This window comes from Polyodon spathula, chromosome 15 (genome assembly GCF_017654505.1).
Source record: "Polyodon spathula isolate WHYD16114869_AA chromosome 15, ASM1765450v1, whole genome shotgun sequence".
In the NCBI taxonomy this organism is placed as follows: domain Eukaryota; kingdom Metazoa; phylum Chordata; class Actinopteri; order Acipenseriformes; family Polyodontidae; genus Polyodon; species Polyodon spathula.
Genome location: NC_054548.1, coordinates 15332475 through 15358394, shown reverse-complemented (window position 1 = coordinate 15358394; position 25920 = coordinate 15332475). Strand labels below are relative to the sequence as shown.

At 34.8% G+C, this 25920-nt stretch overlaps 1 protein-coding gene across 1 annotated transcript in view; it reads left to right on the top strand.

Annotated features, from left to right (window-relative positions):
• LOC121327922 (E3 ubiquitin-protein ligase Midline-1-like) overlaps positions 1 to 25920 on the top strand; it is a 118826-nt gene that overhangs the window by 6480 nt on the left and 86426 nt on the right. The gene's annotated exons all lie outside the window — the stretch shown is intronic.

The window sequence follows — 25920 nt, the reverse complement described above, 5'->3', positions numbered from 1 at the left end:
TCTTTGATACTCGTCTGTGCCAGTTCTATTAGTGGCATACTGTGAACACCTGCTGACCTGCATAAAACATGGCTACCCTAGACACAGTGGAAAGTCTAATCTGTATGGTCACTGAAGAGGGAATTAGGGTTAGTATCCTGGATTTAGCAGGATGTCGTTTTCAGTATTTCCAGAACAGCCTGGAACTCAATTAGTCTACCAGTCTACAGTATGTGTTGTGGCAGCATCATAATCAAATTTCATAGCAATAATTGACTTCAAGGAGTCCAGCCCTTATGTTTTTTTAGTTACTACATCTGTTTAACAACATATTTTAAAAGTTGTTTTAGCTATCAGCTGTTATTGACTATTGCTGGTCAGTAACAGTTGATATCTGTGAAGTTTGAAGTCTCAAGATACTTCAAATTTGAACTCAATTTCTGTAAACAGAAACCCACTGTTTGTTATTACCTTAAACTCTTTTCTGAGACCTTTGTAAGTAAACCTTTCAATTTTTAAAATAGAATTAACAGTGATTAAGGGAAAGCCAAGAATAATGACTCCTGTATATTAGGACATGTTATTTCAAACTTTTAATGGAGTCAAGGTGCAGTCAATGTAAATACAAATTATAGATTCCTCTCCCACAGTATATGGAGCCAACACCTGAACTCAAGAATGTATGCTAACCTGACATCAGACAAATTAGGTAGCGTAGACTTTGACAGATTTAAACTAAATGTCTTTGCATCTGGGATCAATTAAAGAATTCCTTGGGCAAACAGAAACATTTTGCGGTACCACAAACCAGTGAAGGAAGAAATGCTCTTTCAGTTAATGCTATCGTAGTGGGAGAAACCAGTACAATTACACAGGATTTTGTTCCCTAAAAATACATTGTTGCAGTATACAATGTATGTCTGTATTCAAAACACGTTGCTGTAGCTCATTGGCATTCATAGTGGTAAAATGTTAATATTCTTCTTGTTTTAATAATCTATCTTTATGAAGAGCTAATGGGTACATGTGTTTAGCAATGCACAACACATACATTATATATATATATATATATATATATATATATATATATATATATATATATAGATATATATCTATATAGCTATTAGTAGACTTTAAAAACTTGTCTTTTTCAAAAAGTTAATGAAAGAGAGCATTTTCCTTAGTAGATACCCCATTAATCTAAACTAGCTTGTCTTTATTTATTTCAGCAGAGACAGTATTTCAATTGATGGAAGGCATCATCTTCTGCGTGCATTAATATGTCTCAGACAACTTGTAACTGAAGATGGCATTTAACAAGCTGGGCAAGCCAAGCCAATCCTACAGTGGCACTTTCCAAAACCTAAACAAATAAGATACTGAGTTAAAATGTCTGATGTTCTGCTTGATTTACATATATTCTATTTGTATTTCAAAATAGGTGCTGGTTTGAATTTTGAATAAAAATACAGATGGTAACAGAGCTTGGGCAATAGACCACATAAATAGTATGCTTTTGGTTCCTCATGATTGATACAAACTTGTGAAACAGTTTACAGAACTGCTGACGCTGTGCATTTTGTATTTTGTTTTGTTTTGTTTTGTTTTAGTATTTTGTTGGCAATGGATCCTGTAAATGTAAATACATTTCTTTTTTACACTACATGTTTAACACTGTGGCATTGTTTAAGCATAATATGATTTCTAATATAATCAGCATTTAAACAACAATTCATTCTTAGTTGCACACATACACAAATGTGACAAGATTATGAATACCGGTAGTCTCTTTGGATATGATTAGTGAATTGAATTAAGTTTGGAACTTCAATCCAAACAAAAATATTCTAATTTCACTGTTTAGTTTGTGTTGTTAATGCCAAGACGAATTGTACTGGCTCACTGTGTTTCATGCAATATTTAAACGTAAAACAGAACTGAAATTCAAGTGTTAACAGTTGATTAATCAAGGGTATTAAAATAGCTGACAATGATGGCTTATGTAAGATGTGTTTTTTCTTTCCAGCATCCTCCACACATTGATTTATTCAGTTCCTATTTAAACAGTGGTGTTCATCTGGTATAAATAAAAAGTGTGCGTGGGATTTAAGATTAAGGTGGGCACATTAAATGCTGCTGAGGCTTCATTTTTAATTTTCTGCTGGTGGGAAGCTCAACGAGATTGTGAGTAGTCTGTGGATTTGACTTTCACTCTTGGTTGAGCCAGGTAGTTTGGAGGTGTGAGGTCTCAGTAGTATTAAATATGGTGTTTTCATGGGCTTACACTGCTGGCTCTATGGAGAACTTCCTTATCAGTAGTTCTGTGTGAAAACAAATGTAACAATTTGAAATAAATACATTTCACTAAATAACGACAAACAAATAACTACACAAAAAGGTATAAATATTACATTTACAAAATGAAGGACTAGAATTGAGGCAGGACTAATACCCACACAAAATAGGAAACCTAATTTAAAAAAATCCCCTTTTTAAAACAAATGTGCCATATACACTATGTACAAAAGAGTCTCCCTAGATTTGTTTAAAATAATCAAACTGTAAAGACACTTCACCCTGCATTTTATATCAGATAGGTGGATTCTGGTGGTATTTACTGAGAATAAACAAGATTGTTAAAGGAATCACAGGTTTATCCTTGTGTGTCCGGTGGTGGGGGGTGGTTCGGGGGGGTATATCAGATGTAGATAACAGGGATGAATGGGTGTTTTAAATACATTTTAACACTGTGAGTCTTCAGTTATGCTTTTACATTGTATTATTGCTTATCTAAGAATTTTGGCCATCAAACCACAATTGGTACCCCTAAAGAAAAAAGCACAAAGCCAAGCTAAAATAAACTTTGCTCTGTTCAGCAGATAAATAACCAAAATATTTTACTTATTAATTTTTAACCCTGTTAAATTTTTTGTATTCTTACTTTTAATAATAAATGATGGAATTTACATTTAATAATCTTTATGAAGAGCTAATGGGTACATGTGTTTACATTCCAGCTAAATAGTTTTTTCAGTGTTCAACAAATGTTTACAATACCAACCATGTATATATTTTGAGGTAAGAAAAGTGTGTGTTTATGTGTCTTCGAATGTGGGTCTACTTTATGTTCCTCTGCTTGAAGTACTTCCTTCCAGGAAGTTATATGCTAAGGAGATTGCTGGATCTGGAGTGTTCAGTATATCAAACTTTATGAGCTGCAGCTGAAGGAAACCCATGGCTTTCATTTTGACTGGAAAAACAAACAGAGATCATAGAAGGAACAGGGTTTGTGAATACTAACTCTTTCCATTCATTTCATGGACCCCTTGTGACCCAACCTGAAAACTGGTTTAAATGGTACCCCTTGTGTTCATGTAAATAAATTTTTTCATAACCTGACAGAGTTTAGTGCAGGGTTACCACCTGTCCGGGTCAAACCCGGACTTGGCATCTGTGATCAGGTGACAGGAATTAACAAACCCGGACGCCCTAATGTCCGGTTTTAAGTGAAACGCATCAGAAACACATACCTTCCTTTAATATTTGTTTTGACATACCGTATAACGGGACATTGTGGAATGAAATTTATTTTGGCTTTATTGTCGGTTTGGATTCGATCATCAATAGCACTTCCAGCAAGGGGAGTGTGGCATTCAATTTGCGAGCCTGCCCTCTGACAGACTGGTGAAATGCAGTGCAGGTTAAAGAAGCGAGCTGGACTAGGGAAAGAATGTGTCAGCTGTCAAAGTGAATATGAGAATGGCAAATGCCTATCGTTAAAGTGTACTGCAGTTAGTAATCCTTTCCAATTACTAATATCTTAAAGTTGAAGAGCCATATAAGAACGATAAATATTGTAACTCATTTTTAGAAGGCCTTCTTTGTTGTTCTCCAAGTTGCTGTAGTGACATTGTAGATGCTATAACTAGTTACTGTAAATTAGATACTGTTTTAGCGACACATTTCATTAAGTAAACATGTATTTTAATGTTTTTGAAATTAAAAGGAGGAATACAACACAGACTTTTCTTTGTGAATCTGCTAAGTGATAAATACCAATTCAAAAACCATCAAAATCTACCAACGAAGCAAATCTGCAAATGTAATACCAGCCAAAATTTCCAGTTGTGAATAGTTGCGGTGGTGTTGAGTGTCTATACTTACCTCTAAAACTCCCACAATGCAACACAAATCCCATGTTATCCCATTAATTAGAAAACTATTGATTGCAAACAGCCAATCACCTTCCAGATCTAGGGCGCCTCTACTTTGCATAGATGCCCGCTGGAACGTTGAAGTGTTAACTACGACTCGGGACGTATAACTCGAGTCGCAGTCATCTACCATACGGTAGAGCCTGCATCGACAGGCTCCATCACTTAAATGTTCTCCTGTTCATTTGAAATACCCACACATCACTTAGAATGGTGGAATGCTCAAAACTCTTCTCTCAGAGTGCTTCATTTCACCACTCAGAGATCATCCTTTAAGATCAAGTAAAGGGCAGGGTCACAAAAAAAATAAATACGCAGGAAAGGGTATCATGTGGTCAGGAATTTAACGTAATACAACCTCTTAACCTCAACCTCTGCCCTCTCAGTAACATTAAAGCAAATGTGCTTTTTAGTTTACAGGCTAACTAAAAAAACCTGTTCTAAATTGTTGAACATGCTAGGTTAATTGTGAGTTATAGCAACATGTTAAAAGAGGTCTCATGACACGTTATGACTAGAAAGTAACCATTTAAAATGAAGAACCAATTTAAAAAAAACATTTTTTTCCCTTTCCTTATGACTATACATGCTTGAGAATGTATCAAGAAACAGGAAAGGTGATAGGCCAATACACCAGGGAAAGAGAATAACCACTACACATGTGTTATTCTGCACCCGGTATAAAATACCCAGGGGAGTGACCATTGTGCTTCATACAGTCTTTCTTTTGGGAGAAATGGAACGATTTAATTTAGCCATTTCCATGAAATCTGATAAAGTTAAGTCAATACACTTTGGTGATTTGTTAAACGCTGATATGTATTCGTTGCCAAGACATGGTGCATATGCACATAATTTTGTTACTAGCTAATGTTGTCAGTGAGAAATGTAGAAAGTGCACTGGTAATCCATCATAGTCACTAGCTATTCAGCACCTGCTTCCTTTTAGTTTTTTTTTTTTAATGTACAAGGAGCTCCATCATTTCTGGATAATTGGGTCATTTTGTGAAAAATTATTGTACACGTACATTATATTTTACTTTATCACAATGATCCTTACCAACAATTCTGGCACTTTCATATTTTCCCCAGCAAGCACTGAACAAATATGGAACGTAGGGTAGATGTACAGCTATGGCCAAAAGTTTTGCATCACCCTATAGAATGAACTTACTCTGCTTCATAAAGTCAAATGACACCTGTTGAATAATGTCACATTAAAATTAACATATACTTAATGAAAAACTGACAAAAATGGAAAGATCTGACATTTTGAAATCTAACCTGAAATACAGTACTACTATGGCTTCAGGTAGACTTCTGCAGTGTCATTTTGTAGTTTCTTTGATTACATGATGTTAAATAAAATATCTAAATTATGTTAATATATATAATTATGTCTTAATTGTAAAATCATAGGTGATGCAAACCTTTAGCTATAACTGTACTGTATGTTGCCAGTTTTTTTCCCCACTCAGACTTGGCATCCCTGAATAAATAACTATGCCATTTTCAAAGGAATGCAACATATTTGAATGAGAAATCTATCCCGTCAGTGCAGTGGTAGCCTAAATATTATATATTGTATACTTATGACGAATTGAAATGGTGACTGCCTGAAATGGTAAAATATTCAATGTCCCAGTACTGCCACTGTATATTTAAATTTCGGTCATAAGTCGCAGATGCCTGTTGTAATTTAACAAAAATCCAAATAGTTTGGGATCAAAAACCTTCTTTATTCACCTTGCTTTTGTTTAACCAGTTCTGTTATAGTTCTACCCTCTTCACTGGCTCTGCAAATGGTATGCAAGATCCAGGAACCCAAGCAATATTGAATATGGTGTGGACTGTAATTTAACTGTTTTTTTTCTCCTCTCAGTTTCATGTGGATGGACAGGTACAAGCACTAAAATTCTTAAGCAGCCACAGTCTAAAACACAATACAAAAATTACAATAAATATTCTTTATCACTGGTAAATCTATGGATAGGAATCATAATTTCATTGTACTGTATCTTTTCTACATAAAATTTCACATTTTTTCTTGAATCCTCAGCTTGTGTGATGCACTCAAGCTTGTTGCCACATAAGTCCAGAAAGTATTGTTTAGGAAGTAAAACAGCTCTTTCACGGTATGTTTTCCAAAAAAAAAAAAAAAAAAAAAACATATGTAATATTTTTTAGGTTTTATGTTAACCGAGATACAAACCTGCTGGCCTAGAATACATTATTATAATAAATACTTTCCTATATAGAGACCATATTGATTACACAATGGGATCTTTATAATCAAAGAAAAGCAAATGAAGGTTTAAAAGAACAAGAGTGGTGCAGGCTTGTTTTATTGCTTTAATGGGTTCTTTTGAATCCAAGAAGTCCTTTTTTGCACAGCTTTGGCAAGCTGCATTATAATCTATTAATTTAATGTCAACAGTGGCATGTTACAATGTGCAGTTGTTATAAAAACAACTTAAAAGTAATAACATAGGTATCTAGGTGTGGATGGGCTTTGCAATGCTTTCAGGACTAATACACTTTTTACTACTTTTATCAACTGTATCATAAAGGGGAGGTGAGAAAATCTTCCCTTTCTTACCATTTTATATACTATATATAGGGCTTCTGATTTTCGGTTTTAACTGATAAAAACCTGATAAAACATCCTTCATACAAAAAAAATGAAATTGGTCAATAACAGAAAAAGCTGTGGAAATGATTCATCAATTCATGTTGACTTTACCCTTTTCCAGTTAAAAAAAATAAAACCTATAACAAAAATAATAATAAATAAATTTCACAGTGCTGCTGGGCAATGTCCCGCCTTCTTGACTTATATCTGTCACTGATTCATACTTGAAACCCGCCCCAACTACTGAGTGACAGCACATTCCCACATTTCTATTGGAGACTCCGCTTGCGAGATTTAAAACGAGATTACAGTCAGGAATGGAGGCTTGTTAGTGGGATTTAAAGCTGTATTACAGTTAACATACAGAGGATTTAAAACAGAATTGCAAAATGTACAAAAATGACTGCACTCAAAAACCCCAGAAGAATGTGCCCATGACCATAGGGATTTGATTGTGGAAGACAGCAAAGGAAAGAACGTAAAACTTAAGTGTGCAAGTACTGATCGAGTTACTACTATACATATTTTGACAGAAAAATATTATAATCCTTACATTGTGGTATTTACAAGCTCTTTATTCTATGGTAATGATAGCTGTCTTTACTGTTAGCTCATTCATATCATCATTCAGAGCCAGTATTAAAAACCTGCTATAACTCTAGTTTGTTTTTTACTCTATTTCACAAAGTTCTTTATTTAGCCAACCCATGTGGATTCCAGTCATAGTTACTGTCAATCATTGCACCTACAGAATCATAACATCTTGTTAAGACAATAAGAAGTGATATAACACTTCTGCCTTCATCTATTTTGAATTAGTTTTACACTGTGTGTAGTACTTTGACAAGGTTGGGGTGAATCTGATTTCCCTGCAATGCGGTTTTAGCTTTCCTATTATTTTCATAAGGCATTCCATTTTAGAAACACTCTGCTATATTCAGCATGGAGATGGCCAGTCCTTCCTGACCGTGTAACTCGTTGGTTCACTCCATTTGGCCACATGTTGCACCTACATTGGAATTCTTCTTGTGCTGGTTGTTGGCACAGATCTGACAGTAAGACAGCAATGGTTATACAAATGACCAAGTTACTATTGGTTCTCTTTCTAACATGCATACAAGATATAAAGCCATCATTGTGGCATCGCCTCCAATTGCCATGAATTTTAATTAGCTAGCAGCTGCTATAGTGCCAGACATAAAGAGAATGTAAATCAACTGATGTTTTCTTTCCATTAAAGTATTTTATGACTTACTGACTGCATAATATCAGTTAAGTTGGTAACACTCCCATCACAATGAACAAGTTTAAACTCTTAAGTGTTGTTCTACTTTAAACTACTTTATTATGCTGAGAGTCATTTATTAACCAAATCTGAATAAAAGTTCTAATGAAAGTGGCACCACAGTTGCTCAGTCCAAGACTCATGGCTTAAAACCACTTTTTTTTTTCATTTATTATATATGAAAAGTAAAAAAAAAAAAAAAAAAAAAAGGCAGACTCTATTCACTCGGCTTTAACAAAAAGGTTAGTTGCATTTGTGTGCTTGTTGGCATAGAAACGCAGTGTACCCAAGACAACAGAAAGTAAGCCATTCCCACAAATATACAAATTCAAAGCATACAATATTTGTCACACAATATTAGTGTTATAATATAGATGTTATAAAATAATAATTTTATATATAATATATATTATATATATATATATATATATATATATATATATATATATATATATATATATATATATATATTTTTTTTTTTTTTTTTTTTTTTTTTTTTTTTTTTAAGTAAAACTGTTTCTTATAAAAAATTTAAGACAATGGAAATTGAACCATCAGTGGAAAACATCATTGGTTATTAGAAATGATCTGGGTGTTTTACAATCAAAAGCTTTGTAGTTAATGCATTCTGAATCCACAAATGAGAAGAGGTCAAATGGTAAGTATATTTATTGCCCAAAGGACTGAGCACAACAAAGTTCGGTTAGAAGGCGGTTAGGAACTCATTAATTATCTTACTATGTTTAAAGTAGTATTGCCCTGCACTTTTATATTATTATTATTTTGTGTGAAATATTGTGTTAATGGAAAGGGGGTGGGGGGCTCAGCAGGGATCTGGTAGTTTGGAAAAGGCATTAGTGTGGAATTATAGGTCATCCTGTGAAAGTGGATTGTTTTTTTGTTTTACAACCATGAGCAGTTTTATTCTGGTAGAGGAATGTCCCAGGAATGTTTGTGTGCTAAGAAAATTTGGGGGGCTCGGTTTGTGTTCAGCACCAAGTGTGTTATTGCACTGCCAACAACAAGATAATGTGAAACAAAAATAGTTACCCAAAATGAAATCTTTGGTCACACAAACAGCACAAAACATTTTTCTACTTCCCTTTGAAAACCTGTTTCAGAGATATTCCTGAAGATTATAAGCAGAATAAATAAAGATTTTATTGTTGAAGATTATGTCAGTGGTTTCAGTTTCAGTTGAAGAATGAATCCTAGCAGTTCCTCCCACGTGCAGCTCGTCACAGCTAAGAAAAAGTAAATCCCCTCAGGAGGTTTTCCTGTGGATTTGTAACTTGTTCAAAGGGCATTTTAATTGCTTGCTTAGCGCATAGAAACCCACTCCTTTCGAGAATTATGGCAGTCATGTGTCCAATGATCATCAAACTCCACAAAGTTGTTTTCTGATGTTCTAAGGTATAGCAATGCCTTGCTGAAGAAAGCTAAAACATCTAAGACGAACGCCTGCTTAACTTGTTACACTACAGTTATTCAGCAACTTCAGTACGGGGACTGGTATTTCAAAGGTTGCTATAGGTGATTTTGTTCCATGATAAGTGATTTTGTTTATTTATTTATATATTTATTTATTTATTTTTAGTGAAACATGTAATGTGCTTTATTAAAATGAAAAGCTATTGGCTTTGATTTTTAAGGGCACTGGAATCTTTAGAGTATTAGGGCACACTGCAGTGGCGTTGACAAAGCATTCACAAAGATATCACTAAAATAACAATGAATAGTGGTCTTGGTTGTCTGGAATACCTTTGAAACCAGTTTTGGCTTAACACGTGTCTTCTACTCTGGGTTCAAATGTAGTTTTGGTTACAATGGAAATTAATTTCAATAAAACCCCAATATAGTCCATATCTCAAAAACAACATCTTTTTCCATCCTGTTTCAAAAAGAGATTTTCCCTCACTCCCTAAGGAGGGTCTCTCAAGGGCAGTCTTTGGTCACAGTACTGGGACCATGGCATATAATATACTTTACAGCTTTGTGGACAAAGAGATGGAATACGTGCAATAGAAAAACGTTCTTAAACCAGCTTGACCTAATATATCTCAGTTTGTCAAAATCTCACACTGCAATCATAGTATTTAACAGTTACTTGCCAGCATTATGAACATGCTGCAGTCAATGATACTGCAGTCTGGAGTGCAAAACCTTTTTTTTTTTTTTTTTTTTACAGTTCCCATTATCTCATTAAGAAAGTCATTCTCGAATAAACTGGATATAAAAAATATATTATCACTTTTGATTATTTAGAAATTTCACATAGGAGTAGGCATAATAAATGTAATCCCTAACTTTTGGCACTTGCCCCTAATTATATTTAAGATGATAAACTCATATTATTGCTGAAACTGAGCACTTAATCAAGGCCAAATAACATTAAATATTATGGGATCATTTGACTTTTTGTTAGGAAGTAAAGAATGTTTACACTTATTAATCCCCTTGCTCATAAGCATGTTTTATCACAATAACAAAACCAGTTATATATATATATATATATATATATATATATATATATATATATATATATATATATATATATATATATATATACATGAATTACATGAGTCTTGGAGTTAGCCCTTGCAATTCATAATAAAATACAGGCTGCTTATATATAGGACAATGCACAGACCGTGCATTCCTTTAGGGATTTAAAGACTTGAGTGGGGTCTTATACAACACACTCTCCCCAATAATTGATGTCAGCAAGGTCTTCAAGCCATTTATTCCCTTCAGTGCTGGAGATAAGTATTGCTTTGAAGTAAGAAATATAGTCATTGCTAGAATTTGGAAATAGGAGAATGTGTAGATAGATCTAATTTCTCAATGTCCAAATTAAAAATAAAATTGTAAAAATCATAGAACAGAAAGAACAGTTATTGACTTCTCACCAACTTAAAAACAGTGACAGTGGAAACATATGACCCATTTTTCCACTGTGCTAAAATGAGGCATTGTCTGATTTCATTTGTACAATAATCCCACTTTTTGTAAGTTGAGTTATTCCATATTTTCCCTTTAATGTTTATTTTCATATTGCAATTCCCTTACATTGGAATATTAAATGTATATTAATATATCTTACATGTTTAGCATCCTTTTATGTGTGCACTGCATGGTTACCTACAGGGCTGCTGTTTCTATTACAGTTTCACTGTGTACTGAAGCTCTTACTGTAGGTGAAACACTGATATGCTGCCATACCTCATATCCCCACCACAGTCAGCATTGAGGAGTCTTTTAAGTAGCTATGTTTCTCGTTAAAGTTGATTAGCATGACAAATAATAAACGCTCGTAAGGAAATTGAACAGGTAACAAATTAAACATGAAGAAAATGTTGCTGATATAAAGAATTCCTCTACAAGAAATCGCCTTTTTAAATGAAATAATTGTCATAATGCTGGTGTGAGGTAACATTAGATTGATACATGAGTGGCTCCCTATTTCTTTGTCATATAATTTAAAAGAAGAATCAGCAGTGGCATGGTCTGAGTTCAGTGTATTACGGCTAAATATCTAAGTAAGAGCACCAATATTTTTTTTCTGTGAATTTGGGGAATTCTATTAGACTGCTTGCATGATATTTTCATTTATAAGCAAGAGAATGCTTACTCCCTGGTCATAGAATGGTACCATTGAATTACTTCATTATTACAGTTGAGAATGCTGATAACTTTACATTTTAAGCCAGGTCAGAATTTTATGGCCTTTACGATGAACATATTTCTTACTCTACAATGCTTCTTGACTTGTATGTTTTCTGGAGACATGGATGCTGAAACTGTTAACTGTGTTACAATAGGCATGGTCTAATCTGACTTCACAATATGACACCAACAGTTTATTTTCCCATCAAGTGCCATTGCTAGAGCGTTCACTGAGCCCCCAATACACCACTTCCTACAGGACCTCATGTTCCTCGGAGGTCTCCAATCTGAAAAGCGTAGCAGGTTTAACCTTGCTGCATTTCTTTGATCTGACGAGATTGAAGTCCAAGCCAAACGATTATCATTGGCAGTGATTTTTGAGAAAGATTCTGCTAGATAAGAGGATAAATATTTACCCAATAGGATTGAAATGTATTTATTTGTTTATGTATTTATTTCTTGTGGATAAACACAATATTAAAGCCCTAGATATGTATTTCTGGGAAGCAGTTTGTTCCAGTAATTGATTAGGTGGAGTAAAGTCAGGAGGATATTTAGTTTAAAATAGAAATCACAGCCCAAGAGAGATAAATACACCATTGACCTTGTTTTGTTCATCAGCTGTGTTCATCACCCCTGTTGTTTAGTTTGAGGGCCTGTTTCTCTGACACTTGCTACAGTAGTTTAAGCTGATTATATGGTCACTGACCTTTTAGACTTTACCTTAGGGGATCCTGAAGGACCACCAAAGTGGAGGTTCTAGTTAGTGTAATATCCACTATACAGTAGAACTATCATCAGCATTGTAGTAAAACTGATAGTACATTACACAACCTATTTGACAGGTTACCATTGACAATTTTTCATCAGGATTTACATTTCACGGTAGTCTACTTAAAAGTTAGACCCTACCCTTACAACAGCACATGGAAAAAAACTGTTTCTATAGCAATCAACTGCTTTGAAATACCAATTCATAACTTCCAATGTGCGTTAATCGAGAGAATAAGGTATAAAAATATGTTGTTAAAAGGAAAACAAGAAGTCTTAAATGTATTTTGATATACAGTACACTTTTTAGAGCTCAGGAATATTAGCATGATCAAATATTTGATTTAGGTCAGCTATTAATTAGACCACAGAAAATGAATGTTGTACAAAGCATCCCTTTTGAAAATTGTATGGAACTTATATTTAATTTGTCTCTGTGGTAGCAAACCACACATATGGGAGCGCTGCCTAGTTATTTACTAGATCCTCTAGGTCTGGGAACGAGCTTACAAATCCACAGGATGTAACTACTTAATGCATCAGTTCACTTTACTGCATAGCTGTGGGAAGTCTGTAAGAATAGCCGCCATACCAATATCCATAAAATGAACACTACATCGGAAAGAAACTACGGTATAACAAAAAACAAGAATATCATACATTGGATGCTTGTCTGGAAGTTCTTAAACATGAAAACAGCTGTCTAATACCAGGGTCGTAATGGCTGTAAGTAGTAATGTTTAAAATTGTTTTTATAAATCACAAGCTAGTTTAACGTAGTATAGAGACACCTATCATAGCTGTTTAGATCCATCACTGTTTAAATAAGAACCTACTGATATTCATAAACTCATCATTACTGTGTAACATTGTTCTCAAAGTGAATTCATGCATTTTTTTTTTTTTTTATATAATTTTTGGATTCAAATAAATAAATACATAAATACAGTTCCAAAATGTTTTACACTTCAGCTCAGTTTACTTACATCAGTGCCTTAAATTAAAAACTTCACAATCTTCTGAATTATAGACTTCAAATAAGTGTTTCAAAGGTTGGACACCTGAATTATCTATGAAAATGCTTGAAAACAGAAATCTATATATATATATATATAATATATATATATCTATATATATATATATATAGATATATATATATATTATAATCAGAGTGGTACAAAAACATTTGGAACACCTGCTCTTCCATTAAATTTACTGACTGTGAATCAAGGTGAAAGGCGGTGAAAGCTATGATGTCTTATTGATGTAACCTGTTAAATCCACTTCAATCAGTGTAGATGAAGGGGAGACAGGTTAAAGAAGGATGTTTAAGCCTTGACACAATTGAGACATGGATTGTGTATGTGTGCCATTCAGAGGGTAAATGGGCAAGACAAAAGATTTAAGTGCCTTTGAACGGGGTATGGTAGTAGGTGCCAGGCGCACCGGTTTGAGTGTGTCAAGAACTGCAACGCTGCTGGGTTTTTCACGCTCAACAGTTTCCAGTGTGTATTAAGGATGGTCCACCACCCAAAGGACATCCATCCAATGGCAGGCCAGTGGTCGAAAATGGCTCATTGATGAAAGAGGCCAAAGGAGGCTGACACGAATTGTGCAGAGCAACAGACGGGCTACAGTTAGTCAACTGACAGTCCAGTACAACATTGGTGCCGAAAGACCCCTAAAAGAATGAACAACTCGTCGTACCTTGACATGAATGGGGTATGGAAGCCAAAGACTTAACAGAGTTCCACTTCTTTCAGCAAAACACAAGAAACTGCAGTTGCAGTGGGCTAAGGAACAAAAACACTGGACACTGGAGGATTGGAAAAACATTGCCTGGGCTGATGAATCCTGGTTCCTACTGTTTCACGCTGATGGGAGGACTAGGGTATGCAGAAAACCACATTACATGCATCCATCTGTTGGTGGTGGTGGTGTGATGGTGTGGGGTGTGTTTTCATGGCACACATTGGGCCCCTTGATAAAAGTGGAGCAACGTTTGAATGCCATAGGATATCTGAACATCATTGCAAATCAGGTGCATCCCTTCATGGCAGCAGTGTATCCATCTGCTAATGGATTTTTTCAGCAGGATAATGCCCCATGCCACAAGGCTAGGATTGTCCAGGAATGGTTATACTAACATGACAGTGAATTCAGCTTACTGCAGTGGCCTGCTCAGTTACCAGATCTCAAGACTGATGAGAAGGAATGAGCTATTCGGAGTAGAGATCCACTACCAGCCAACTTAACACAACTGTGGGAAGCATTGGAGTCAACATGGGCCAACATCCCTGTGGAACGCTTTTCAACATCTTGTAGAGTCCATGCCCTGACGAATTGAGGCTGTTCTGAGGGCAAAAGGGGGTGCAACTCAATATGTGGAATGTGTTCCTAATGTTTTGTACACTCAGGGTATATATATATATATATATATATATATATATATATATATATATATATATATATATATATATATATATATATATATATTATATATATATATATTATTATATATATAATCTCCCTGAGGCTATTTGGATTAACATTACATGCAAAAAGGACTGACAAGCAAAGATTATAGGTTACTTCAGGGTTTACTACAACTAAAAGCAGGAGATTAGTAATGGACTAATCTCTCATAATGGGAAACATATTCGCCATTTGTTAATATTGTGGATGTTAATGGAGAGAGTCCATGAGAGTTGAGCACTATATCCTAAGACACTGACAGACTGCTAAATGCTAAATGATGGACGTAAAGACATGAGAAAATATCTGCTTACAGTTCCTTGTTTGCAAAGCTGACAGAAAGAGAGGCAAGGTGCACCTTATTTTGATCCAACATTAATCAAATAAAAAAATAAAAAAACAGCAAATGCATTTCTGACAATCTATTTTGTGTTTACAAACGTTTTAAATCGGTTCTTTCCTCAAAAATGCCTGTTAATATTTGAGTTAAACAAGAACATTTTATACTGACCATAATCTCTTCTGGCACATTTAGTCAGAGAGTGATGTAATGTTTGATTTGGTAGAAAATATGGTAGAAAATATAGTAGTCAAACTATGCAAATAGCATTTGTGGTCCAGCTTGGTTCCTTTCCAGCTCCTTCTTCAAACATAATATAAATTGTTTAATTGATCCACTTAAACCTCCATCAGGACTCAAAAGTAGTTCAGTATTTATTTTTACATAACCTGGAGTAGAATGACCCAAATCAGTTAATTACCCTATTCAGTTGATTACAGAGCAAACAATGCACTTTGCAATCAACTGAAGAGATCTTCTTTTAATAATAGTGTAACGGCCCAGGCATTTGTGCTGCAAAAGGACTTGTTGACTGTCACGTTTGTTTGTCCTTTATGCAACCCCAGAATGTTGGCAGGAGATTGGCGTCCAAATAGCATGTTTGTTTGTTTTTTTTTAATTTGGAAATTACCATTTTTTTCAGCCATCCACTTTTTTTCACACTGTTAGCCCGCCGTGAAGCCATTACAGAACTACATTGTCGGAGAGACAAACTTTATTAACTATAAAATACTTATTCTTCATTCAACATCCACTTGGTAAACTTCAATGAGCTACGCTGTGCTTTTGATCTTCTATCAAGATATAAATAATATCTCTATTATGTTATCACATAAAGAAGCATCACGATTCATTGATGCAGGATTACGCTGCACCACCTTTACATCACAGAATCTGTTATAAAGTGACATTGCCTTGGCTCCAGTTTGCCCCATGACGCCATTACAGTAACATTTATACTACAACACTAATAGCACAGACTTCTAATTATCACAGTTCCCGACTATAGCGTGATAAGGGGGGATCACGAGTTACGGCCCCGTGTACATATTAAACGCAAAAGACCTGCCTGTGGAAAAGGAAAACTACACATTGAGCAGTACATATCTTATAAATGAGCCAATTTTAACCAGAGTAATTCCCCATTAAACCCATGTCGTTTGGCAGGGACATTCATCCTCAGTACGTTGTAAAGGGAACTCCACACTAACAGGATCTGTTATAACTTGAGTGCACCTGTAAGCCAATTGTTTTGGTAAGAAGCTCATTTCCCATGAGCCACTAACAGCCATCACATGCAGTATTCACCTGGATTGCAAAACAATAAACAATTTGGGGGTACTAGGTTTCATATCTCTCATTCATGTAGCCATCAAGCTGTAAAATAATTTGTGTGAGTCTGGTATAAATCAACCTACCAGACCAAGTAGTATCCCAGTTGGATCCATATTAAATATTGATGATAATGATTAAAAAAAAACAAGAAACAATGAGTGAATAATGTTTATAATCTTTAAAGTGACTACACATTGCCCAAGATACACAACTATATGTTTCTGTAATGACATACTGAACATGTAAAAACCTTGTGATTATTAGATCACACAAGACGCTATATAAATCTAACATTATTTAAGGTTGCTGTTGTTTGTGAAAATACATGTCTTTGTTCTTATCTATGCTAGAAAAACAGACCTCAATCCATTTGTTTTCTGGCATTTGGCAGCATCTTAAACTCGAAGACATTCTAACCAATGAAACAAAATACTTCAACAAGCATTGATACCCCGAGGCTTATGCAGCCCACAATTGACAACAGAAGGCCTACAATTATGTAAATAAGACAACCGCCAACTCATTTTCAGATTGCTTCAGTTTAAAACATTTTTTTTCACCAGGAATGAGGTCTATGGGGTTTGCTTTTCAAGTGGTGCCACAGTAAGTTATCTCCCATGTAAATGGAGCATAACCTGTTCCCATGTTAAACCGTGTTTGTCTGTTTCCATCATAATTGCTTGGAATACTCATGGGAAAAAAAAAACAAGCTAAAAATGGATCGCATGTAATATTTCTGTGAATATGTGTGACTGTTTGTGATCGGCTCCCTGTGGACGTTAGCCTACAGCTCAAAACTACTTCACTATTCAATGCAATGGCAGGTTCTGTTAAACAGAGACCCAGAACAGCATTATAATGGTCAGGTCAGCATTGAGATTTGCTTGTAATGGTGTGTAGGACGTTATGGAGTCTGTCAGTACCGTGCCATAAGTCTGTTGTGAGAGCAGGCAAAAGACATCACCTGTCAGTGTCCAAGTGTGCACCACTGCTTACACAGTGCATTCTGCTTCTGAATAATGAATTTCAGTAGTGGCTGTGTAGTTTACTGGTGTTTTACATGTTTTGGTGCTCTGTTGTTTTTCCCATAGAGGCTAATAGAGGCAGTGAGTCTATTATAAAGCTTTTTAATTATATTAAGGAAAGGATGGAGAAATGTAAAAAAAAAGTGAAGCTGCAGTCTGAATTCCCATCAGATCCCAATCACAGTGTTATGTACTTCTTATCATTTGTTATTTATTTCAAATACATACTGTCTACTTTTGATTCTATGTAAATTCTTTGTTAAATAGTAAATCAAGCAACGTATGTTCTGTTTGAAATGTAGTAGAGATTGTAGTATTAGGTTGAATTACTTAGTACAGATCAATATAAGAAGCCATTTTTGTGAAATGGATACAGTGAGATGATTTCTGTATTTATTATAATGTGATGTGAGGAATGGAGATAGCAGTCATTTACTTTTGAATGTAAGAATAACTTCTATTAAGTTTGTGACCTGGAAGTAGTTCCATTAGCAGTGTCTCTCTAATGTGTTTCATATGTATGTTCCATTGACATTCCTGCAATGCATCCTTTTAGCCCTTGTCTCCAATTACAGCACTTAGCTTTTAATTTAGACCTTAACCTCCTTGAACTTGAACATGAAATATGAGAGGCCAAAGTGATTCAATGAAGTAAGGAATGAAGTTGGAAGAATTATATCTTTCTTTTTTTTTAACCATATTGGACAACCTAAAATAAATGGGTCACACAAAGCATAATTGTATCCATTAAAAAAATAATAGCATACATTTCTATTCATACTCTCGAAATAATACAAAAAGGCAGCTTTTTCACTGCTTCTAGTTTCTTCAGTTTCTGTGGTTAATTCACTGATGGGTTTGTCAAGAAAATAAGGCAAGCGTGTATATCAGAATTCCAATGGAATTTTAGAATCAGATTTTATTTTCAAACATTGTTATATTTCATTAACTTTGGTGGAAAGACTATTTCTCTTGAGGGGTTGGATTGTATTTCTAAATCACCCAGTGCATGCCTCAGAAATACTGTTTTCAATGAATGAACAGATATGTCTGTTTTGTGCATTAAAACATTTGAACCTGCAGACACAACTAGAAACCCTGCAGGAATAGCCACGTGATCTATGGAAGGAAATGAATTAGCTGGAGTCATCATTGCCACAAAGAAAAGGAAAATCAAAGAATTCTGTGCATTTAAACCCAAACTATATAATTTATTTATACGATAACACCTTTTCTTTTAATCTATTTTAACTTCATTTCATTTCAATTTCTTTAAATGAAAAAAAATGGTAAGAACCCGCTGTATAATTACAATACTTGATTTAGATACAGTTCTTATGACATTGCAGATATATATAATTTGTACTATTTAGTATAAAATAATGGTTAAGAAAAAAGAAGGGGGGGGTTGACAACCACGTTCTATGTGGATTTTACTCCTCCTGTCTGTAACATTACATTCCTGATGTCATCTCTCTGATTACTTTAACAGAGCTCATACAAGCTCTAATTTCTGACATCCAGTAAATAAATCTGATGACAGAGCTGCTCAGGTCTGTTGCCACAGAACTGCTTGCAAAGACAATTGCAAGTATTCTAGTTATCAATGTTCTCTGTACAATGAAATCTTTTCCAGGTCACTTCCATTATGAATCACTTTTTGTGACTGACCTGCAGTAAAGGCATATTATTCCAGCTAATTTAAAGTGGTTGGGGGCAGGGGGTGGGGGTGGGGATGGGGTCAAATAAATCAAAGCCACATTATACTGAATGAAACAGCATTTGAGTGAAAGTGATTGACATGCCCATTCACCCCCGTGGAGCTGCCAGTCAGTGTTTGGAAAGTCCACTTGAAAAGATGCAACTAGCAATCCGGGCTCCAGCAGCAGACTTTCCCAGACGTTGTGATTGCAGTGAATCTTCTCTTAATTCAAAATTTTCTTTAAAGGATCCCCAGGATAGTAAATTTAAAACACAGTTCAGTTTCCAGCTGTGTTGCCTCTTTAATGTTCCAGTCATTTATTAAAGGGTTATTGAGATCGATTCTGTGTGTGGCAGAACGTCCGAAGGAGGCATGACCTGAGACAGAAGTCGTGGTATGCGTAAAACACGCTGTTTATGGTTTGTTATTTTGTTTTTTTCAGTGACAGTCCTTGAAAAGATTCTAAATTTCAGCTGGCTTCATTGTTTATCAATAATTATCCCATGAATGAGCCAGGTGGCTAATAACCTCCAGAGACATGTTGTGTCGAGGGGGTTGTGTGGGATAATTCATAGCACACAATGAAGATTTAGTATGTATCTTTTTATACCATGAAATTTCCTACACATTTAAATGTCAAATTGAACTTAATATTTGTTATTTATGATAACTATTATATGGTTTGTCTAATGTGTGAGACTCTGTGGCCACTGCACAGCCTCTGTGTCTTTATTAGCTCTTTATGTGATACATTTCGTTATTACAGATCATTAAGGTTTGTATACAATCTATGATAATCCAAAACATGGTTTTTGAATGAAATGCTGCATAAGGCAAGTCTATAAGCTTAAAAGCATTGAGAATCAGGACCCTCTACTATTGGGAGATATAGTTGTGCTAAGGAAAGGTCCTGTGATGCATGATAGAGAGAACGATAACAAAGGATGTGATGGTGAGCTTCACAATAGATAAAGAGATAGAGATAGAGAATTGGTATAATAAATATTCTAAATATATATCTATATATATATATATATATATATATATGTGTGTGTGTGTGTGTGTGTGTGTGTGTATATATATATATATATATATATATATATATATATATATATATATATATGTATATATGCTTACAGATGGTAACCATTACACTTTCAACAAGGAAACATATGATACTTATATTTATACAGTGTGCTCCACAACTGATTTATTGACGTAAATATTTATTTTTAAATATTTGCTAAGTATAACTACTGATGACTTAAGATGGATTGTGATGGTTGTGATGGGGTATACCCGTATATATATATATATATATATATATATATATATATATATATATATATATATATATATATATATATATATATATGACCTACAATTTGTAGTTTTAAAAGAAATACAATTTGATAATGTACAATACAAACAAAGTAGGTATGTAGATTGTCCAGTTCTGAATACTTTGTGGTTTTCCTGCTGCGATGGTTTTGTTCCAAGGACGTTTATATTTAGATGTACAATCAGGTAGCTTATTCAGTTTCTCTTACTACCTATACCATTTTATAGTTGCATCTAAAGTACCTGGGTCTCAGACAACAGTTCTTGTATTTTCACAAAACTTAATGTGGGGTATGGTAATAATACATCTGAATAATAGTGAATCATAAACCTAAAATATGAGCTGCAATGTTATAAGTATAGAATGCAGTATATGTGCCAGCTTGCGCACAGCGTTTGTGATGTAATAACACTTTCTGGTTATGTAAGAAAAACAACTTATTTTCTTCTGCTCTTTTTGTAAACTGCAGTGTAATTATGCTCACTGAGACCATTACCCATTTTTTTCTTTTTCTTTTTTTTTTGGTTAGTGGTTAATGTAAAGTGCTTGGGGACAGTAGCGTACTGCTCATTTCAACTTCAATGATTTCTGATGCTGGAAACATATTTTAAATTTACTCCAGACTGAAAACACAAACAATTTCAACAAGACCTTTTTGTTTCAAACATTAAATGCACCCATAGAAGATATCCTGCAAATGCAGCCTTGCTAAGAGCCTTAATGGATCAGATATATATATATATATATTTTTTCAGCTCAGCTAAACCACAAAGCTGTATTATTATTATTATTATTATTATTATTATTATTATTATTATTATTATTATTATTATTATTATTATTGTTGGCATAATAGGAAACCCTGTTAGTTATTGGAACATTAATCAGGGTTGCAAATGTGCAACCAAAATGTAGTCATTGGTTGCATGGTAGTTTCCTCACTTAATACAGTGCCACATCAGTTAATTTGGCACTAGAGTTAACACTTATTTACTTATAATCACGCAGCTAAATTACAAAGATTAGGCAACAAAATTCAAAATGCAGCTGTGCCAACATTAACAACTTACTATTCCCTAATCACTGTATTGCTGTGGTAGCTCTTCAAATCATGTGGCTTCACTTGAAATTGGATTTCACAAAAAATATGCAGGCAGTCACATTGGCTCTTGTGACAGCATCCAGGTGGCTTATATTTCAGACTGCACATCAGTAGTTTGATGATATACCGGTAATATCAATACGATTTGAAATTTCTGATCCACTGCTTTCATGTCTGGAGCAGGCCCAGGAATACTGAAGATCCAAACAGGATGGTGAAGGATAATTCCACACCCCTGTTCGCAGAATAATTCCACACTCCCATTGGCAGAATAATTCCACACTCCCATTGGCAGAATAATTCCACACTCCCATTGGCACTTCGTACAGTGATAGGTAGGAAGAGCTTGTAACCTGTTGAATAGACTCAGTGGAGAAGTCCCAATGGAATTAGCCTTCATGGACCACCTGGCTCCATAACAGCCAGAGACTTAAGATGTATTATATACTCCTAAATTAAGCAAATCTAGCTTTGTGATGGGTTTCAGGGAGTAAACCATTTTGCACTGGTTCAGCACAGCCAAACCTTCTGGGATCGACATATACACATACAGTACTGGCCTAGTCCAAAGACACATAAAATAAGAAAACCAGTGCGTTAGTAGATACATTAGGTCTTGGAACATACAGTAGCCGGGATTATATACAAAATCAATGTGTGGATTTGTTTAGACATGGATCAAGATAAGCCTGACACTAACTAAATCGACAGTTTTTGAAAGCACAAATGTTTTCTTCTTTGATATACAGAAATTTTTCAGGGTGATTATAGCAAGTGTCTCTCAACATGTAGCTCTGGTCACCATAAATACTACCAATAGTACACTGTCAGTTTCGTTTTACTGCTGACAAAGGGAAAAGATGTTACGTGACACAGGATGAGATTGATTGCTTTTTAATTTGTTGATTGTAGCTTTCGATTGGAGCTGGGCTTTTTGTTTTCTCTTATTGTCTGTCTTGCAGTTGTTATGCACATTGTGTACTAATTATATTTATTTTTATTGTTATTAGTAGTAGTAGCATTAACTGTAATAGCTTTCCTGTTAAAAATCATTGAAATATTGTATTGATCAGCTGTAGTTTGAGCTGAAGTTAGCTTTTTTAAATACAGAATTTATAATACAGTTGTGAACAAAAAGAGAATGGCCAAAGACTTAAGATGAAAACCAGTTAGCATGTCCAATAATATGTCAATAAGATGAATAGTTTCTTTACATTAAGGAATGTGATACTCTCCTCCTGCATTGGCACACTGAAGGATTTGACCAAATGCCGGGGGTATTTATTTATATAATTAGTCTATGTTTTCCAGAGTGATTGTCAACTGCCAATCTCTCAACCATCTGGTGCTTTCATGCATAGGCTTGGAAAAGACTAGATATGCCCTAATAGATGTTTAAATTATCCAAGATAGTTATCACATAATATAGTATAGGGGGGCAGGTGTTTTTTTTTTTTTTTTTTTTTAATGCTATTTAATACTAAATTGAAATTGATCAAATCTAATGTGGATTTTTTTAAAAAATAGAATATTTTGTACTGCAAAGCGCAGTGTTGTGCTTTCAGAACAATGCATTGCTACTGTTACAATTGTACTCTCAATGCTTCCAGTAAATTAAAGAAAACATACAAGGATATATGGATAATTTTAATAAACCTGCACATATTTTCATCTTTTTTTTTTTTTTTTTTTTTATTGACTGTCACTTTAAGCAGACTTTTATTAGCACAGAAGCAAATCAGGTAGTTTTTGAGAAGTGGGGTTTTTAATAGGAGGCAATGGTGCATTGAAGCCTTTTAAATGTGCCCCAGCTGTGTATAAGACTCAGTTATATGAAGTGATCCATCACCAGATCCCCAAGGTTTACTTTCATATTGCTTATCTGTTTTTGTGCGTCTTTGTTTTTTTGTGATGCATTGGGTGAACCGGGAGTAGGGCATTTTCCACAAAATAGTTTGACAGTAATGGGAGTAGCAGCAGCTACGAAATAATACAGTTGAACCAAAGGCTCCTCGGTGTGATTCATGCAACTCTGAACATACAGCAGGGATACCAAATGGGAGAGGCCAGGGGGTGGTATCAGAGATGCTCGATGGTGGTGGTTTGCTTAGGTCCAACCTGAGGTTTATGTGAGATTCATCTACCAAGCGTTGACTTCCTGGAGGTACAGAGGCTTTCTTTTTCTTTAGAACTTTAACAATAGTTTATAACAAAAATGTTTCATCTTTTTTTAGTTACTTTCAATTAAATACAAGTCTTTTGATAATGATAAGCTAGTATGAAACAAAATGTAAAAGTGGTAACTCAGATTCCTAATTAAAATATAAAGAATCCTGTTCTTTCATTGCTTAGTCAATCATTAATACAAAAAGGGCAAAGGTTATTATTGTCTATGATTTAAATCCACACAGCATTGTAATACATCAGAGTAATTTTTATTTTGCTTAAAAACTTGCTTATCTCAACCTTAGCTAGCTCTGAATTGGCCTAACCCTAACCTCTGGGTAAGTATGTGTGTTGTAGTTCACAGATAACATGCAAAGGCAATTTAATTGCTTCTCCCTTAGAAAAATAGATACTGCCAATTAAAAACACTTCTTTACAACATCCCTGCAACGATAGGTCTCTCAGAATGCCTATCTTGTGGCACACATACTGTAGGTTGTAAATTCATCATTATTGGTTGCTAGCTGGCAGTGTTAGTCAGGGTAATTTTTTTCCATTAAAGACTGATTGTTTTCATTCTAAATGTTGCAAAAAATGAAGGTAGCTGTTATTTTTGGGGGAGTTTTTTTGCCTACAATCATTTTATTTATGCAGCAAGCCTGTCTAGGGAAGAGACCGAGATACTAATTTTTCCACCTACTGGATGGTCCATAGGGGCCACATCCCTCAAGTCATCAATTTAGGTTCCTGATGATCAGTTCACTGGCAACAGAAGTGGCACTTCTTAAGTTGAATTGCCTGCTGTAGGAAAGCTTTTCTGAACAAATTGGTTTCCCTTCAAACCTCGCAGATCCCTCCCGATATAGAAGGAATGGCAGGAATAGTCGTCAACGAGGGAGCCAAAACAACAGACAAGCAAGCTTTTATTTGAAATCTGGAAGACTTGCACTGCATAGATTAAAAGTGCCTGCTTGTTGTAAGTGCCAAACCCAGGCGATGAGCGGTTGTATTGAAACACAGCAACAGTAGCAGGAGCAGCAGTAGCAGGAGCAGTGCAAGGTAAGCCTTAGAACAAAAATTTGGATTATCATTTGATATCACTCTCTTTTATATAGACTTCAGTACATGCTGTCAGATTGTGTAAATTTAGTTCATGCATTTTGAAATGGTTAACTAGAAATTCAAAGGGACCGCAAAGTTTAACATGCTGCAGATATATGCGTTTGGGAAATTCAGCTCCTGTATTCATTCCTAGTCTCCTTTACCATGTTAACAAATTAAAATTGATGCTGTGAGTACTGGAATAACTTTGTATGCCTGCGTTTACTTTATATGATTAGTTTTTCATTTTGTTTTAATATAGCTGGCAATTCCATATTTTTGAGTATTATATCAGTGTTCATTGATAAGAAATTAACACTAAAAGCAATTTGTTGAGTTTTATATATCGTATACACTTGCAATTCTCATTATACCATTTTTCTTCAAGTTTAGAGTGTTCTGATTGTGCATTTAAGCTTGTATTTAGATCCGAATTCACACAGAGCATACTCTACGCATGCAAATATATAAATAGACAGATGCAAAATGTTCACATGAATTCACATTTAGTAACGGTTTCTGTGTCTCTCACACAGGACCTTCACTAGCAGTTGCATGCATGTTTAATCTTGATTCTAATTCAGTATATTGTTCTCTGTCTTAATTGGAAATTAGTGTGGTCTCTCCCCACTAACAATGAGCAGCATTTGTCCACTTTACCGACAGCCTCCTGAACGGTGGAGGGATGCTGTTTACTTAGGCTCTCCAAGGGCTCATGTGCACTAGTGGTATATTGGCAACAATAAAACCCAAGAGAATCCTGTTTGTTCTAATCATTAGGACTG